The following is a 10776-nucleotide window of genomic DNA, read 5'->3' as shown; positions in this document are numbered from 1 at the left end:
AAACCCTAGATCCGCTTGGACCGAGTAGCGGCGATGCCTGTGGGGTCGTTTCCTTCTTGAAGGTGCGTCATCTTGGAGCCCATGGTATGTCTCTCAGTCGTAGGTGGTGTTGGCTTTGGCGGTGAAGCTTCCGGGAAGCAAAGTCTATGACGGCGGTGTCAGGATCAAGATGGTGCAGGCGATGGGGAGGATGAATGTGGGCAAGTGGCATGGAGGTGTGTTCGTTGTAGTGGTTGGGATAGCCTGCCTCACGCGAACAGCTTGCCCCTTCCTTGAGAGGCGAGGGCGGGCTCTCTAGATGGTAGGGCGTCGGCCCTGCTCGATGGGAGTTACGACACTCTAGCAGGGGTCGCAGCTCGGGTACTGCCCGATGGTTATGGTCGTGTGGGATGTGTGATGACCATAGAGTGGCTAGCGGTGGGTGTGGCCAGCAACTCGTCACCATCAGGTTCGCACGAGTAGTTTTTGCTAGGGTGAAAACTGGCCAGGCGTATCCGGGGTTTGCGGTGGCAACGCTCGTGGGCACAGCTTTCTTCTTGAAGACGCTGTCATGGCTACCTCCCCAGTTGATGGTGAGTCGTGTCTCGTGTGGCCTTTTTCCCCTCCTCCTTTTTTACCAAACTCGTAGATGTAGCTCAAATGTTTTTATGCCTGAAGTAGATTCTTTTTTTGTGCGATAGATCGGCCTACGCTCTTAACTAATCTATTTGGAATTCTTTTGGAATTTTTTGATCTGTGGCCGATTGGCTCTTTTTTTTAGCAGAATCTATAGACGATGGGTAGGTTGCCAAGTTTTGATCTCTTGGCCCATAACCGGTATTCGATCAGATTGGCCCAGTCTCCGTGCGGGGCGTTCTTTTTTTACGCCGCGTGCCTGACTGATTTTCTTACTCCGTATGTTTTCTTTTCGATGGTTCGACATACCGTTTTCTGGCAGGATGTACGCGTACGAACGACGGATCTAAATTTAATAGTAAAGATGTTTAAAAAACTAGTAATTTGCCAGTGCGTTGCCACGGGAAAACAAATATATATTACTACTTTCATCTGAAAAAAATGATACAATTCGCCAGGAGGCTGCGCCACTCTCAACTTCTGGTTGGAGCGTCGCTGGATAGCGCCTAATCATCTAGACGTCGCAGCTTCCCTTTCCTACGCCACCTCACTCTTCGATGTGACGAAAAAGGACAGGAACGCGGGGGCAGGACGGGTCCTCCGCCATGAGCCATGCGCCACCACTATAGTCGGTCGTCTGCCCATTGACGCTCTACCATGCTCCACCTCTGCTGTATCCATACGTTTCATCAGGGGTGAAGAAGATGCAATGGGAGAAGGTGGTGGTGATACGATTGATCGACCGAGGCAAACATCAACATTTGTTCTTGTCTTCTCCCTCATATACCTAACAAACACATGCCCAATTGTTATCTTTATAATTTATATTTACACCGTAGACTAATTATATTTTATTAATAATTATTTATTGCCCTTTTTTAAAAAAGTTAAGCTGAGTCCAGAAATGTATCACCACCAAACACTGAAATACCAAGTCATTTAATCAGCAGATACATTTAGGAGCAAAAGCTGCAAACTCCTGTTAGAAGGAGAGCATAAAGTGAGAAGCTCCACTATGCTGGTGGTGTATGTCACCATGAATCCCTACTGCCGATGTAAAATTGCGATGGACATGTTAAGCCCTATAAAATGGCAACACAAGACATCGATTACCTACACATTATATACTGAAAAGATATGACGATTTATGACCAGAAAAAATAGAAGGACAAACTGGCTTGAAACAACATTTCAATTTCTAGTGAGTTGGCATCAATTTGAGTCAAATGAATGGCGTAACACATGAAGCATAAGCTTCTTTGAACAAAATCTTAGTAGTGCATCATTTTTTTTTCACTTAGCATAGAACAAGGCTTTTAAGTTACATGAGGTGAGGTCTAATTCTAATAGAATATCTGAATTAGAGTGGGTAGCCTGAAGCTGTACATGTAACTACTCAGCCTAGTTCAGCATACGTACTTTTCTGTCAAGAATCAAGCAGCCAATTCTTAGGCAGTTCTCAGTCAATTCTACAGAAAAGGACTTGATGATTATATTCGAGTATAATCCACAATATCTACATGAGAAGAAAACACAAACAACACAATTTAGTAGTTCAAAAAAAGCATTTAACAGACAATAATTTAACTTTCACAAACTCCAGTGATCTTAATTGAGATCAGATGGGTAGAGAACCAAAAGCAATTTGTGTACGTTCCGGCACCATGCTTCTCTTCCCAAACACCCGACATACCTTCCAATGATGAACTATTATAACTGTCGGTGTTATTAATTCTGATTTACTATGGCATCTCTCATCTGTAAGGCTAGAGAACCGAATGAATTGTAACTAAATTAATTCAAATGGCAAAACATGATTTAGAGATTTGGTAGTACTACTGAACAACAAATGAAAGATGAAATAGTATAGCACCAGCCATGCCTAGGTTCTATATAAACAAAATTGTGCAGGACGCAAGTCCACATTTTACATAATCATACCAAGATTTAAGGTTTTCATTTTATTAATCCACAAACCATTCATATTAACAGGATAAAGTAAGAAGAATTTCAGAAACTACCTATATTCTGCAACAATCTATACTACTAACATAGTAGCAGGGGTCAAGAAATTGTGTGCTCCCAAATTATATACCTACAAATAGTGACAGTCACTAAAATTCAAATTACACAAGGCTCAAGTTATACGCATCTAATGGATTCACCCAGTCAATGAACTGAGTTATGTGTGCACTACAAAGTTTTGAGCAGAGCCTAAGCAGCACTCCTTTTTCCCTTTATTATGAAAAATAGCACAATTGCAATTCATAGACCTTAATATAACCACAAACAGAATCAGCTGCCAAAATCCCATGTAAAACTAACATGGGCTTCTCTGAAACAAACTGCAAAAAATAGACTCAATAGTTTCCTAGCTCCTCTTGATCCCCCTATGATGCTGCACTCATATCCTGAAAGTAAAATCAAAACAATACACAAGTTACTATGTGACAAGGGATTAACTTGTCAATGCCTACGGGTTGTAGACTAGGGTTTAGTTAGAAGTAGAGGGCAAGTAGATCTCGAAGGTTTCAGCCGAAAAGTACTCGACGATGTGAAAATTAGGGTTTGTGAGACAATGATTCGATGATTTCTTTGTCCCTCGACTCCCCCTTATATAGGAGGTGGAGCCGAGGGATTCGTATTGTACAAGTTACAGAGTCCGGGAGGGTTTCCAACTCATCCCGCAAGATTACAAATATTATCTCCTAATACAACTCTAGCTTTCCTTAATAACAACTTGGGCTTCCGATTCTTCTTATTCTTTGAGTCGTGGGCCTTCAGCAAACCCCGGGTACTATCTTCGGCAGGCCCATTGGGGATGCCTATGTCAGTAGCCCCCGAGATTTTGCTTGAATCGTAGAGTCAGGGAAAATCTCCACTGTTTATATTTACTCGACAACTTTAAACTTCTCTATATTTCTTCACATGAATTTCTATATTGTACAGGGATAATGGTAGTTGGGGCTAGTTCATCTGACGGATCAGGTACTAGTTAACTGCTCTAGTGGCAATCCGCAAAAACCTACTTCAAGATCACGTCTCTCGGACATGATCTCGGGATACCGGTGTAAACTTCGACAGGTGCCGCTTAAGGTCTTACCATTCCGCCGAGTCCCAGCTCATATTTATCGGGTACCTAACGCGTCCGTTAGGATTTTTCTTCGTATCCGTTGATACGGATAAAAGTAGCAAACCGACGTCAGAGACGGCGCCACGCCACACAGAACGGATCTGGGGTCTTACCTTCGCAAAGTTTTGCGGCATTCAGAAATTGTTTGCAACTTTGGCGTTCTGAGAATATATCGTCGAGTGCTTATTCGGCTGTTGGAATGGCACATTTTATTGAGTCAACGGATGACTTATATTGCTCTCCCGATGGGAGTATATGTAGAGTTACTTATAACTCGAAATATACTCTCTTGTTCTTCTATCTTTCTCCCTTTTTTTTTATAATTTCATCGGGCACGCGAATAGCGTTCCCGATGGGAATAGCCCCCGAGGCTACAACCAAGGACTTGTGCTTGGGTGTAGGCTCCACGCCTTATGCCGCTATATTTTCTTTCTCTCCCGAAATTTTCAAATCTCTCGGGTGCGCGAACAGCGCTCCCGATGGGAGTAGCCCCCGAGGCTATGAGCAAATATTTGTATTTGATCATAGGCTCACACCATTTCTATTTTGTCTTTCTCAAATTTTTCATTTTTCCAAAGTAGCCCCCGAGCATTTGATCAAAAACTTGTATTTGATCAAAAGCTCTCCAATATCTTTTTGCTGTCGCCTTTTTTTATGAAACTGTTGAGTCAAAATTTTCTTTTTGCTAAGATGACATCATTGCTGACGATAGCCACTACCGCTGTTCCTGGAAATCGCGAGAAGTTCTCTCTCGCGTCCTTGCGGGCCCAAATTACGCATCGTATTGACACGTCATGCAAGTGGGGGACACCCGTCCTCCGCTTTTCCTGGCGCACGCACTGTAACTCTTCCAGGGTGAAATTACTTTTTTACCCCCTGTTCCACGTGTACATCATCTCGCCTCACGCTTTTTCCATCCAACGGTACGCCGCTTCGCCGCACCTCTATTTAAGGTCTCCATCTTCTTCCTCCAAAGCACTCTCGCCGCGCCGCTCCTCTCGCTCTCCTCCGCAAAAATCCCCTCTTGCGCCCCCATAACTCCTTGAGCTCAACCACTCTCACATTGTACTCTCGCGCCATTGTTGATGCCACCGCGCGATTGATCGTGCACAAGCACTCCTCGAATCAAAGATGGCTTCCGCAGATCTAGGGAGCGCTGAGTGGGAGAGATCCAAAATCTCTGCCCAAGACATCAACCTCCCGAAGAAACCGGGATCAGCAAGAAACCAAAGGCGCCGTGCTTCCCAGCCGAAGAGAGCTACCCAACCCCTCCAATGGAGTATCGGGTTAGTTTCGTCGATCATCTCATCCGCGGCCTCTCTGCCCCCATTCACCCTTTTCTTCGGGGGTTGCTTTTTGTTTATGGACTGCAACTTCATCACCTCACTCCCAACTCTATCCTCCATATTTCCATCTTCATCACCCTTTGTGAGTCCTTCCTTGGCGTCCAGCCTAACTGGGTGTTGTGGAAACGCATCTTTTTTTGTCGCCGTAATGGCTCTCCCAATGTCGCCTATAACATAGGCGGCTGATACGCGTACATCACGCGTCCGTTGGGAACCCCAAGAGGAAGGTGTGATGCGTACAGCGGCAAGTTTTCCCTCAGTATGAAACCAAGGTTTATCGAACCAGTAGGAGCCAAGAAGCACGTTGAAGGTTGATGGCGGCGAGATGTAGTGCGGCGCAACACCAGGGATTCCCGCGCCAACGTGGAACCTGCACAACACAAACCAAGTACTTTGCCCCAACGAAACAGACGAGGTTGTCAATCTCACCGGCTTGCTGTAACAAAGGATTAGATGTATAGTGTGGATGATGATTGTTTGCGTGAAACACGTAGAACAAAGTATTGCAGTAGATTGTATTTCGAAGATAGAGAATTGGACCGGGGTCCACAGCTCACTAGAGGTGTCTCTCCCATAAGATAAACAAGCATGTTGGGTGAACAAATTACGGTTGGGCAATTGACAAATAAAGAGGGCATGACCATGCACATACATATTATGATGAGTATAGTGAGATTTAATTGGGCATTACGACAAAGTACATAGACCGCTATCCAGACATGCATCTGTGCCTAAAAAGTCCACCTTCAGAGTTATCATCCGAACCCCTCCAGTATTAAGTTGCTAACAACGGACAATTGCATTAAGTATTGCGCGTAATGTAATTAGTAACTACATCCTCGAACATAGCACCAATGTTTTATCCCTAGTGGCAACAACGACATCCATAATCTTAGAGATTTCGTCACTTCCCGCATTCACTGAGACATGAACCCACTATCGAGCATAAATACTCCCTCTTGGAGTTACAAGCATCTACTTGGCCAGCAGCATCTACTAGTAACGGAGAGCATGCAAGATCATAAACAACACATAGACATAAATTGATAATCAACATAACAAGTATTCTCTATTCATCGGATCCCAACAAACACAACATATAGAATTACAGATAGATGATCTTGATCATGTTCGGCAGCTCACAAGACCCGACAATTAAGCACAATGGGGAGAAGACAACCATCTAGCTACTGCTATGGACCCATAGTCCAGGGGTAGACTACTCACTCATCACTCCGGAGGCGACCATGGCGGCGTAGAGTCCTCCGGGAGATGATTCCCCTCTCCGGTAGGGTGCCGGAGGCGATCTCCTGAATCCCCCGAGATGGGATTGGCGACGGCGGTGTCTCTGGAAGGTTTTCCGTATCGTGGCTCTCGGTACTGGGGGTTTCGCGACGAAGGCTATTTGTAGGCGGAAGGGCGGGTCAGGGGCCACACGAGGGGCCCACACTACAGGTCGGCGCGGCCAAGACCTGGGCCGCGCCGCCCTAGGGTGTGGCCACCTCGTGGCCCCACTTCGTCTCCTCTTCGGTCTTCTGGAAGCTTCGTGGCAAAATAGGACCCCGGGCGTTGATTTCGTCCAATTCCGAGAATATTTCTTTACTAGGATTTCTGAAACCAAAAACAGCGTAAAAACAACAATCGGCACTTCGGCATCTTGTTAATAGGTTAGTTCCGTAAAATGCACGAATATGACATAAAGTGTGCATAAAACATGTAGATATCATCAATAATGTGGCATGGAACATACGAAATTATCGATACATCGGAGACGTATCAGCATCCCCAAGCTTAGTTCCTGCTCGTCCCGAGCAGGTAAATGATAAACAAAGATAATTTCTGGAGTGACATGCCATCATAACCTTGATCATACTATTTGTAAAGCATATGTAGTGAATGCAGCGATCAAAACAATGTATATGACATGAGTAAACAAGTGAATCATATAGCAAAGACTTTTCATGAATAGTACTTCAAGACAAGCATCAATAAGTCTTGCATAAGAGTTAACTCATAAAGCAATAATTCAAAGTAAAAGCATTGAAGCAACACAAAGGAAGATTAAGTTTCAGCGGTTGCTTTCAACTTGTAACATGTATATCTCATGGATATTGTCAACATAGAGTAATATAACAAGTGCAATATGCAAATATGTAGGAATCAATGCACAGTTCACACAAGTGTTTGCTTCTTGAGGTGGAGAGAAATAGGTGAACTGACTCAACAATAAAAGTAAAAGAATGGTCCTTCAAAGAGGAAAAGCATTGATTGCTATATTTGTGCTAGAGCTTTGATTTTGAAAACAAGAAACAATTTTGTCAACGGTAGTAATAAAGCATATGTATCATGTAAATTATATCTTACAAGTTGCAAGCCTCATGCATAGTATACTAATAGTGCCCGCACCTTGTCCTAATTAGCTTGGACTACCGGGATCATCGCAATGCACATGTTTTAACCAAGTGTCACAAAGGGGTACCTCTATGCCGCCTGTACAAAGGTCTAAGGAGAAAGCTCGCATTGGATTTCTCGCTATTGATTATTCTCAACTTAGACATCCATACCGGGACAACATAGACAACAGATAATGGACTCCTCTTTTATGCATAAGCATGTAACAACAATTAATTTTCTCATTTGAGATTGAGGATATTGTCCAAAACTCGAAACTTCCACCATGGATCATGGCTTTAGTTAGCGGCCCAATGTTCTTCTCTAACAATATGCATGCTCTAACCATAAGGTGGTAGATCGCTCTTACTTTAGACAAGACGAACATGCATAGCAACTCACATGAAATTCAACAAAGGGTAGCTGATGGCGTCCCCAGTGAACATGGTTATCGCACAACGAGCAACTTAATAAGACATAAAGTGCATAAGTACATATTCAATACTACAATAGTTTTTAAGCTATTTGTCCCATGAGCTATATATTGTAAAGGTGAAGGATGGAATTTTAAAGGTAGCACTCAAGCAATTTACTTTGGAATGGCGGAGAAATACCATGTAGTAGGTAGGTATGGTGGACACAAATGGCATAGTGGTTGGCTCAAGTATTTTGGATGCATGAGAAGTATTCCCTCTCGATACAAGGTTTAGGCTAGCAAGGCTATTTGAAACAAACACAAGGATGAAGCGGCGCAGCAAAACTCACATAAAAGACATATTGAAAACATTATAAGACTCTACACCGTCTTCCTTGTTGTTCAAACTCAATACTAGAAATTATCTAGACCTTAGAGAAACCAAATATGCAAACCAAATTTTAGCATGCTCTATGTATTTCTTCATTAATGGGTGCAAAGTATATGATGCAAGAGCTTAAACATGAGCACAACAATTGCCAAGTATCACATTATCCAAGACATTTTAGCAATTTACTACATGTATCATTTTCCAATTCCAACCATATAACAATTTAACGAAGAAGAAACTTCGCCATGAATACTATGAGTAGAGCCTAAGGACATACTTGTCCATATGCTACAGCGGAGCGTGTCTCTCTCCCACAAAGTGAATGCTAGGATCCATTTTATTCAAACAAAACAAAAACAAAAACAAACCGACGCTCCAAGAAAAGCACATAAGATGTGATGGAATAAAAATATAGTTTCGGGGAGGAACCTCGATAATGTTGTCGATGAAGAAGGGGATGCCTTGGGCATCCCCAAGCTTAGACGCTTGAGTCTTCTTGATATATGCAGGGGTGAACCACCGGGGCATCCCCAAGCTTAGAGCTTTCACTCTCCTTGATCATGTTGTATCATCTCCCTCTCTTGATCCTTGAAAACTTCCTCCACACCAAACTTAGAACAACTCATTAGAGGGTTAGTGCACAATCAAAAATATACATGTTCAGAGGTGACATAATCATTCTTAACACTTCTGGACATTGCACAAAGCTACTGAACAGTTAATGGAATCAAAGATATCCATCGAACATAACAAAACAGGCAATGCGAAATAAAAGGCAGAATCTGTCAAAACAGAACAGTTCGTATTGACGAATTTTATCGAGGCACCAGACTTGCTCAAATGAAAATGCTCAAATTGAATGAAAGTTGCGTACATATCTGAGGATCACTCACGTAAATTGGCATAATTTTCTGAGTTACCTACAGAGAAAACAGCCCAGATTCGTGACAGCAAAGAAATCTGTTTCTGCGCAGTAATCCAAATCTAGTATGAACTTTACTATCAACGACTTTACTTGGCACAACAAAACACTAAACTAAGATAAGGAGAGGTTGCTACAGTAGTAAACAACTTCCAAGACACAAAATAAAAATAAAGTACTGTAGTAAAAACATGGGTTGTCTCCCATAAGCGCTTTTCTTAACGCCTTTCAGCTAGGCGCGAAAGTGTGTATCAAGTATTATCAAGAGATGGTGCATCGTTATCATGAGCTCCCCATCCGTAGTGGTACTAAGGGCTTTGTCAATTTTAGGCCTATAATAATACTTCTTTGGTTTAGGCACTTTAGAGACATACATAAACTTTTGCTCCTTACCCACATAAGCTTTCTCCTTATATTTAAGAGAAGAAAATGTTGAACCCAAGGTTCCCATAGCTTTTTCAAGTTCGTCAATCCTATTGATTTGATCATCATGGACAGCACAAGTTCCTAGGACACTAATTCTTTCATCAATTCCTCCTAAGGATTTATCAAGTTCATCAGTTTTATCAAGTAACATTTCCAATTTAGTTTCAATACTTGGAAAAAATTTCTCTATGGTTTCCAATTTTTTCATAACATCTTCAAGAGAGATTTCAGTTTTAACTTCATCAACAGGGGGTATCCCAAATAGACTCTCAATAATGCAACTAGCTTCTAATGCGGGAGTACTTAGGAAGTTACCTTTCGCGAGACTATCAAGAACATACCTATTCCAGACTAGAGATACCAACATAAAAATTCCTGAGTAAGATAGTGGTGGAGTGTTTCTTAGTGCACCTATTATGGGCATCACTAATTCTATACCAAGCATCTCTTAAACATTCTCCCCCTCGTTGCTTAAACGTACGAACTTCAACTTCAGGATTACTCATTTTAGCAGTAGTAAATAAAGCAAACTAGATAAAGTAAATGCAAGTAACTAATTTTTTTGTGTTTTTGATATAGCAAACAAGATAGCAAATAAAGTAAAACTAGCAACTAATTTTTTTGTATTTTGATTTAGTGCAGCAAACAAAGTAGTAAATAAAACTAAGCAAGACAAAAACAAAGTAAAGAGATTGGGATGTGGAGACTCCCTTGCAGCCGTGTCTTGATCTCCCCGGCAACGGCGCCGTGAAAAGTGCTTGATGACGCGTACATCACGCGTCCGTTGGGAACCCCAAGAGGAAGGTGTGATGCGCACAGCGGCAAGTTTTCCCTCAGTATGAAACCAAGGTTTATCGAACCAGTAGGAGCCAAGAAGCACGTTGAAGGTTGATGGCGGCGAGATGTAGTGCGGCGCAACACCAGGGATTCCGGCGCCAACGTGGAACCTGCACAACACAACCAAAGTACTTTGCCCCAACGAAACGAGCGAGGTTGTCAATCTCACCGGCTTGCTGTAACAAAGGATTAGATGTATAGTGTGGATGACGATCACTTGCGTAAGAAATGCGTAGGAACAAGATGACAAGAGATTGTATTTCAAGAGGTGCTGTCATTAATGAGTATAAGTCACCTAAC

Source organism: Lolium rigidum, chromosome 2, assembly GCF_022539505.1.
Source record: "Lolium rigidum isolate FL_2022 chromosome 2, APGP_CSIRO_Lrig_0.1, whole genome shotgun sequence".
In the NCBI taxonomy this organism is placed as follows: Eukaryota; Viridiplantae; Streptophyta; class Magnoliopsida; order Poales; family Poaceae; genus Lolium; species Lolium rigidum.
This window is presented reverse-complemented; position numbering follows the sequence as displayed.